Raw genomic sequence first — 10,254 nt, 5'->3', positions numbered from 1 at the left:
CCACTCGAAATTAGGCGTTTACGATACAGACTTGTTTTCTTTTACAAAATTATTCATGAAATTGTTGCAGTTCCTACACATAATCTTTTGATCCCACTTGACAATAGAACCAGACATAGCAATCCACACTCATTTAGGCAAATACAAACATCTAAAGACAGTTATAAATATTCATTTTATCCACGAACAGTTATAAATTGGAATCATCTGCCACAACAAATAGTATCATGCAGTACGGTAGAGGGATTCAAGAGTATGATCTCAGAATCTGCTCTAATCCCCATATTCTATCCCTAACTATTCTGTTATCAAATGTATATAGTTTTATCACAATTTATTTTTTCTAATGTACATACGTTATGTTGATTTTTTGATTTTGTTATTTTTGATTTTTTGTTGCTAAATTAGTGTAAATTATAAATTTTATAGTCGACGCCCGGCGAATAATCTTCAATAATTGAAGGATCGCTAGAAACCAAAAGAAGAAGAAGAAGAAGAGTCTTTGACAAACATAGTAAAGCTGTCTGTATATAACACCCAGTTTATTGAAAACTTATAGATATTATAAAACAGTTATTGTGTATTTTATAAAATATTTTTACTTTTATATTGTCTAGAAATGATGATGGTTTGTAAACTGAGAAAACAGAAGAATCTACCATGTTTATTTTAAAGATGATCGACTTGGGTTTGCTGTATTAGAAAATATTCTAATTGTGAAACGAGACATTGAGTAGTGAATGATCGAAGAGGTGCAGAGTACAATTGGGTTCAATATAATTCATCGATGTATTACAGGCTAAAAAAATATCCAAAGAACCTCAACATCAACAAATGATCCATGAACTAACACACCAGGAAGTCATATTTATAACAACACTGAATTTAAGAAAGTTGTACATCTGAAACTTGTAGGAATATTTTTCAAATAAATTTAAGAATCTGCATGATTTAAAAACTGCCAATAGATTACTTTTTGTTATTTCAAGTTTGGATTTCAAAGGTGCAGAAATCTGCTGTGCAAAATGTAGAAAGATAGAAATCCAAAGTGACATTTAGTAAGTTTACAGTATAGTTTGCATTTAAAGCAGAAAAAGAATGGTAGCAATGTACAAATGTATCAAAAAAATATGTATTAATAAAAGATATTTCTTTGATTCCTATTTTTATAAGTGCAAACTTCTCTTTCTGATTGGTTGTTTCATATATATATCTTTATACAGAAAATTTCACGCAAATAGAGCACTCTTTATATTAATGCCAATAATTTTGCAATATTAAAGATAACAATAAACCCTACATATGAATAATGTGTACTGCATGTACCAATGGACTTATCTATTTTGGGTTATTTGGGTTTCCAACAGAGTGAAAAACAAAGAATGTTGTAGGGTATATATCTGGATGAATATAGAAGTATGTGATTATTAAAGGTAGAACTGAAACAACAAGCAAGTTACAAAAGTTAGACACAGAGTTCAAAATCACCAGATGTACTCAATATTTTAGAATGTAACACATTGAGCAAAATCACAAGGTGTTCTCAATCTATTGGCATGTGACACAGTGTGCCAACTAACCAGATGTACTCAGTCTATTGGCATGTGACATAATTTGTCAAATCACCAGATGTACTCAGTCTATTGGCATGTGACATAATGTGCCAAATCACAAGGTGTTCTCAATGTATTGGCATGTGACACATTGAGCAAAATCACAAGGTGTTCTCAGTCTATTGGCATGTGACACAGTGTGCCAACTAACCAGATGTACTCAGTCTATTGGCATGTGACATAATGTGTCAAATCACCAGATGTACTCAGTCTATTGGCATGTGACATAATGTGCCAAATCACAAGGTGTTCTCAATGTATTTGCATGTGACACATTGAGCAAAATCACAAGGTGTTCTCAATCTATTGGCATGTAACACAGTGTGCCAACTAACCAGATGTACTCAGTCTATTGGCATGTGACATAATGTGTCAAATCACCAGATGTACTCAGTCTATTGGCATGTGACATAATGTGCCAAATCACAAGGTGTTCTCAATGTATTGGCATGTGACACATTGAGCAAAATCACAAGGTGTTCTCAATCTATTGGCATGTAACACAGTGTGCCAACTAACCAGATGTACTCAGTCTTTTGGCATGTGACATAATGTGTCAAATCACCAGATGTACTTAGTCTATTGGCATGTGACATAATATGTCAAATAGTCAGATGTACTCAGTCTATTTGCATGTGACAGTGTGCCAACTAACCATATGTACTCAGTATATTGGCATGTAACACATTGTGCCAACTCACCAGATGTACTCAGTCAATTGGCATGTGACACAGTGTGCCAACTAACAAGATGTACTCAGTCTATTGGCATGTAACACAGTGTGCCAACTAACCAGATGGTCTCAGTCAATTGGCATGTCACATAATGTGTCAAATCACCAGATGTACTCAGTCTATTGGCATGTGACATAATGTGTCAAATCACCAGATGTACTCAGCCTATTGGCATGTGACATAATGTGTCAAATCACCAGATGTACTCAGCCTATTGGCATGTGGCATAATGTGTCAAATCATCAGATGTACTCAGTCTATTGGCATGTGTCAAATCACCAGATGTACTCAGCCTATTGGCATGTGACATAATGTGTCAAATCACCAGATGTACACAAGGTTTACACAATCTAATGGCATGTGACACAGTGTAACAAATCACAAGGTATACTCAATCTATAGACATGTGACATAATGTGTCAAATCAGAAGGTTTTCACAATCTATTGGCACGTGACATAGTGTGCCAAATCAAAAGGTGTACGCAATCTATAGGCATGTGACATAATGTTTAAAATCACCAGATGTACTCAAATTATTGGCATGTGACGCAGTGTGCCAAATTACAAGGTGTACTCAATCTATAGGCATGTGACATAATGTGTCAAATCACAAGGTTTTCACAATCTATTTGCATGTGACACAGTGTGCCAAATCACAAGTTGTACTCAATCTATAGGCATGTGACGCAGTGTACCTAATCACAAGGTGTACTCAATCTATAGGCATGTGACACAGTGTGCTAAATCACCAGAAGTGCTCAATCTGTTGTCATGTGATACAGTGTGCCAAATCACAATGTGTGCTCAATCTGTTGTCATGTGATACAGTGTGCCAAATCACAATGTGTACTAAATCGTTTGTTGTGTGAAACATTGTTCGAAGTGACAAGGTGTACTCAATCTATTGGTATGTGGTACATTGCAATAAATAACTAAGTGCATTCAATCTGTTGGTATGTGATGCATTGTACCAAAATAAATCAAGTAAATTCAATCTATAAGTATGTGATACAGTGTACCAAATCACACGGTGTACTCAATGTATTGGTATGTGATACACTTTGCCAAATTGCAAGATGTAATCAAGGTATAATTGGTGTGTGATACACTTTGTCAAATTACAAGGTGTACTCAATCTATAGGCATGTGACATAATGTGTCAAATCACAAGGTTTTCACAATCTATTGGCATGTGACACAGTGTGCCAAATCACAAGTTGTACTCAATCAATAGGCATGTGACATAATGTTTAAAATCACCAGATGTACTCAATTTATTGGCATGTGACGCAGTGTGCAAAATCACAAGGTGTACTCAATCTATAGGCATGTGACACAGTGTGCTAAATCACCAGAAGTGCTTAATCTGTTGTCATGTGATACAGTGGGCCAAATTCAATGTGTACTAAATTGTTTGTTGTGTGAAACATTGTTCGAAGTGACAAGGTGTCCTCAATCTATTGGTTTGTGGTACATTGCAATAAATAACTAAGTGCAATCAATCTGTTTGTATGTGATGCATTTTACCAAAAAGATCAAGTAAATTCAATCTAAAGTATGTGATACAGTGTACCAAATCACACGGTGTACTCAATGTATTGGTATGTGATACACTTTACCAAATTGCAAGATGTACTCAAGGTATAATTGGTGTATGATACACTTTGCCAAATTACAAGGTGTACTCAAGGTATTGGTCTGTGATACACTTTGTCAAATTACAAGGTGTGCTCAAGGTATTGGTCTGTGATACACTTTGTCAAATTACAAGGTGTACTAAAGGTATTGGTATGTGATACACTTTGTCAAATTACAAGGTGTACTAAAGGTATTGGTATGTGATACACTTTGTCAAATTACAAGGTGTACTCAAGGTATTGGTATGTGATACAGTTCGCCAAAATCACAAGGTGTACTCAATCTATAGACATTTGACATGATGTGTCAAATCACAATGTTTTCACAATCTATTGTTATGTGACACAGTGTGCAAAATCACAAGGTGTACTCAATCTATAGGTATGTGACATAATGTTTAAAATCACCAGACGTACTCAATTTATTGGCATGTGACAGTGTGCCAAATACCAGAAGTGCTCAATCTGTTGTCATGTGATACAGTGTGCCAAACCACAATGTGTACTAAATCGTTTGTTGTGTGAAACATTGTGCGAAGTGACAAGGTGTATTCAATCTATTGGTATGTGATACACTTTGTCAAATTACAAGGTGTACTCAAGGTATTGGTCTGTGATACAATTTGTCAAATTACAAGGTGTGCTCAAGGTATTGGTCTGTGATACACTTTGTCAAATTACAAGGTGTACTCATGGTATTGGAATGTGATACATTTTGCCAAATTACAAGGTGTACTCAAGGTATTGGAATGCGATACACTTTGTCAAATTACAAGGTGTACTCAATGTATTGGTCTGTGATACACTTTGTCAAATTACAAGGTGTACTCAAGGTATTGGTATGTGATACACTTTGTCAAATTACAAGGTGTACTAAAGGTATTGGTATGTGATACACTTTGTCAAATTACAAGGTGTACTAAAGGTATTGGTATGTGATACACTTTGTCAATTTATAAGGTGTACTCAAGGTATTGGTATGTGATACACTTTGCCAAATAAACTTCAAGGTGTCACAAGACTCAATCTATTGCAATATGATGCATTGATTCAAAATTCACAAATAAAAACAAATATAGTATTTCTCACCTTCATCTAAGGTATCGAAATGGTGCATTTGACACGTCGTCAGATGACCATTGTCTATGGAAAATACCTCATTTTCAGACTCGAAACATAAAGTAAAGTTTCCACAGCAAATTTTAAAAATTGAAGATGCGGCATGATTCCCAATGAGACAACTTCACATTAGGCACATTTTACACTAACTCACGTAAAATTTAGCAACTATACGAGATAACTAATGGATTGTTTTAAGTACAAAACAATTGACAAAAACCAAGAATGATATACTTTTATACAGCAACAAACTACCAACTCCAGGAAGCTTTATACAACATCAAAAGTTTGACAACAGTAATTCTTTGAATTCCTTCACACTGTTGAGTTTCGGGTAATGAACAAGACGATAAATTAGCAAAGTATAGTACTGAATAACAACAGGAAGAAAAATCCAGTCTGCCTAACAGAAATGAAAACTATCATCAAATCTCTGTTCAATACGTCACAGCAACAAGACAGTCACCACCAGCTAACAAGATCTAAACAAACCACCATAGTTAGACTGAGGACACAGGACACAACAGACTCAACCAACATCTACACAAAGTCATGAAAGTCCATCTCCAATCTGGAGTTGTGGAGAAGCAGAGCAGTATACGGTACACCTCTTCCAGTCATGCACGATCCATCAGGCATTGAGAGATAAGATATGGCACTCAGAAACACCACCCAAAGAGAAGCTATACGGACCGGTGGATTTCATACAGAAGACCACCAGATTTGTTGAGGAGACTGGTATTCAAGTTTAAAGGCGAACAAGATGTCGGGGCCTTTCATAGCTGACTACGAGGTATGGGCTTTGTTCATTTTTGAAGGCCGTACGGTGACCTATAGTTGTTAATATCTATGTCATGTTGGCCTCTTGTTGAGACTTGTCTCATTGGCCATTATACCACATCTTCTTTTTATATATATATATAACTCGTCTAAACATCAACCCAACAATGTTAGATCTGTAAATTTGCTTTCGCAATGTTTTGTTCTTCTCTCGCCGGGATTCAAACCCATGTTACTGTGATATCGTGACACCAAATCGCCCGTCCCGCTAGACCACACGACCACCTGGGCTCTACAAAAATAAAGCTTCCGGTGGCCGTGTGTTACCTTTCCTCGTCAGTTTAAATCTAGCGGCGAACTACAATATATGTTATATAAGGCATGGAGATGTATATATACACGTTCAAGTTCAATACTTTGGTGACCTACAAATATATGTTAAGCATGGAATAAACATATACACATAATGGTAAATAAGGCAAACGGTTTTAACCAATTCATGCAAATATTCGATAATATCCGAAGAACGTTTAAATCATTAGATTACAAATCTATCTGTCCGTTATTTAAGCATGTAAAGGCACTGGTAGGACCACACTTAGAATATGCAAACAGTGTATATGGTATCTGTATAAAGTAAAAGACAGTGCGTCATTAGAAAATCCCCAAAGACGAGCTACTAACTTCAAGATGCTACGGTACTTAAATGACAAAAGTTACATAAAAAGACTAAATATACTGATATTGACAACACTTAAGTTTAAACGAATGCGTTGGGACATGAAAAAAAGCTATCAAAATACTGGCTGAAATATACGGTTGTAAAGAAACTAGCGATGTGTTTACTTTAAACAAATTAATAATACAACTAGAGGTCATAAACAAATTAATAATACAACTAGAGGTCATAAACAAATTAATAGTACAACTAGAGGTCATAAATTAATAGTACAACTAGAGGTCATAAACAAATTAATAGTACAACTAGAGGTCATAAATTAATAGTACAACTAGAGGTCATAAACAAATTAATAGTACAACTAGAGGTCATAAATTAATAGTACAACTAGAGGTCATAAATTAATAGTACAACTAGAGGTCATAAACAAATTAATAGTACAACTAGAGGTCATAAATTAATAATACAACTAGAGGTCATAAATTAATAGTACAACTAGAGGTCATAAATTAATAATACAACTAGAGGTCATAAATTAATAGTACAACTAGAGGTCATAAACAAATTAATAATACAACTAGAGGTCATAAACAAATTAATAGTACAACTAGAGGTCATAAATTAATAGTACAACTAGAGGTCATAAACAAATTAATAATACAACTAGAGGTCATAAACAAATTAATAATACAACTAGAGGTCATAAACAAATTAATAGTACAACTAGAGGTCATAAACAAATTAATAGTACAACTAGAGGTCATAAACAAATTAATAGTACAACTAGAGGTCATAAATTAATAGTACAACTAGAGGTCATAAACAAATTAATAGTACAACTAGAGGTCATAAATTAATAATACAACTAGAGGTCATAAATTAATAATACAACTAGAGGTCATAAATTAATAATACAACTAGAGGTCATAAATTAATAATACAACTAGAGGTCATAAATTAATAGTACAACTAGAGGTCATAAACAAATTAATAATACAACTAGAGGTCATAAACAAATTAATAGTACAACTAGAGGTCATAAATTAATAGTACAACTAGAGGTCATAAACAAATTAATAATACAACTAGAGGTCATAAACAAATTAATAATACAACTAGAGGTCATAAACAAATTAATAGTACAACTAGAGGTCATTAATTGATAGTACAACTAGAGGTCATAAATTAATAGTACAACTAGAGGTCATAAACAAATTAATAGTACAACTAGAGGTCATAAATTAATAATACAACTAGAGGTCATAAATTAATAGTACAACTAGAGGTCATAAATTAATAATACAACTAGAGGTCATAAATTAATAGTACAACTAGAGGTCATAAACAAATTAATAATACAACTAGAGGTCATAAACAAATTAATAGTACAACTAGAGGTCATAAATTAATAGTACAACTAGAGGTCATAAACAAATTAATAATACAACTAGAGGTCATAAACAAATTAATAATACAACTAGAGGTCATAAACAAATTAATAGTACAACTAGAGGTCATAAACAAATTAATAGTACAACTAGAGGTCATAAACAAATTAATAGTACAACTAGAGGTCATAAATTAATAGTACAACTAGAGGTCATAAACAAATTAATAGTACAACTAGAGGTCATAAATTAATAATACAACTAGAGGTCATAAATTAATAATACAACTAGAGGTCATAAATTAATAATACAACTAGAGGTCATAAATTAATAATACAACTAGAGGTCATAAATTAATAGTACAACTAGAGGTCATAAACAAATTAATAATACAACTAGAGGTCATAAACAAATTAATAGTACAACTAGAGGTCATAAATTAATAGTACAACTAGAGGTCATAAACAAATTAATAATACAACTAGAGGTCATAAACAAATTAATAATACAACTAGAGGTCATAAACAAATTGATAGTACAACTAGAGGTCATAAATTAATAGTACAACTAGAGGTCATAAACAAATTAATAGTACAACTAGAGGTCATAAATTAATAGTACAACTAGAGGTCATAAATTAATAGTACAACTAGAGGTCATAAACAAATTAATAGTACAACTAGAGGTCATAAATTAAAATTAACAAACAAAGATGTAAATTAGATTCTTCACAAACAGAATAGTAAACACATGGAACAGCTTACCAGAACACATTGTAACAACCACTAAAGTGAAAACATTTGAAAACAGACTAGACACTTACTGGAAAGATCATCCAGTCAAATTAGACTATATATATACTTTAGCATCCAGGACAACAAATTGTTTTACATTGTCTTATCGATCGGGGCCTTTTATAGCTGACTATATGCGGTATGGGCTTTGCTCATTTTTGAAGGCCGTACGGTGACCTATAATTGTTAATGTTTGTGTCATTTTGGTCTCTTGTGGATAGTTGTCTCATTGGCAATCATACCACATCTTCTTTTTTATACAATTATAGTCCAAATTAGACTATATATACACTTGAGCATGGACACCATACAATTAGAGTAACCGGAAAAGAAGACACTACGATAGAAGAAACGATAGAGATAAACATAACTAACGTAGGTAAACGTAGGTGGGACCAGGGTAATATGAGTTGGTGTAAAAACTATCTGGAGAAGTGCTAGTAAACAATGATTATACGGTGACCTATAGTTGTTTATGTTTGTGTCATTTTGGTCTTTTGTGGATAGTTGTCTCATTGGCAATCATATCACATCTTCTTTTTTGTATAGCGGCCTCGCATAGAAAGGTCAAACTGGCTTATATTTTTACGTTGCGTTGACTTGATTTAAATAATCATATTTATTGAGGCAATTTAGTTTATACTCGTATTGTAGTCATAATACTCAGTGAAGATATTTTCAGTTGAAAAAAAAATACATATGGCTTTATACTCAGTGTCCTGCTTCGGTGGTATTGGATAATAACAAATTAAATATTATCTCTTTTTGTATGGAAATATAGAGTTGATCTACATGTTCAGCTTATCACGTGACTTTCAGATCGTTTCAGAACTCGTTACTGCTGCAATTGTTTGCACCTGTTCTAAGTCAGGAATCGGATGTTCAGTAGTTGTTGTTTGTTGATGTGGTTCATAAGAGTTTCTCGTTTTCGCTTTTTTATACAGACTATACTGTTGGTTTTCCATTCAAGTTGACTGCCGTTTTACGGCTTAAATATTAATTTTAGAGGCCCATTATAGCTTGCTCAGGACTGTTGTTGTGAGCCAAGGCTTCGTGTTGAATACCGTACTCCGGCCTATAATGGGTTACTTTCATTATTATGACTAGTACGGAGAATTGTCTCATTGACACTCCTACCACATCTTCCTATATCTATTTAAATTTCAAAATCATATAATTGCTATTTCCATGTGCGTGTGCTTTTTTTATTGCTTAAGATTGCATGCACAATTGGTTTTGAGATGTTTGTGTTGTGCTTACTTTATGTGTGCTTTCTATATTTTCATTTTCGGTTAGCTGGCTCGATGATGTGTTTTGATGAAGACATAATATTTCAATCAGTTTAATTGAGGTCTAAGCTGGCATGTCAGTTTACTGCTAGTAGTCTGTTGTTATTTATGTATTATTGTCATTTTATTTATTTTCTTTTGTTACATCTTTTGACATCGGACTCGGACTTCTCTTGAACTGAATTGTAATGTGCGTATTGTTATGCGTTTACTTTTCTAC

This window comes from Mytilus trossulus, chromosome 3 (genome assembly GCF_036588685.1).
Source record: "Mytilus trossulus isolate FHL-02 chromosome 3, PNRI_Mtr1.1.1.hap1, whole genome shotgun sequence".
Lineage (NCBI taxonomy): Eukaryota > Metazoa > Mollusca > Bivalvia > Mytilida > Mytilidae > Mytilus > Mytilus trossulus.
Note: the sequence above shows the minus strand (reverse complement) of the source record.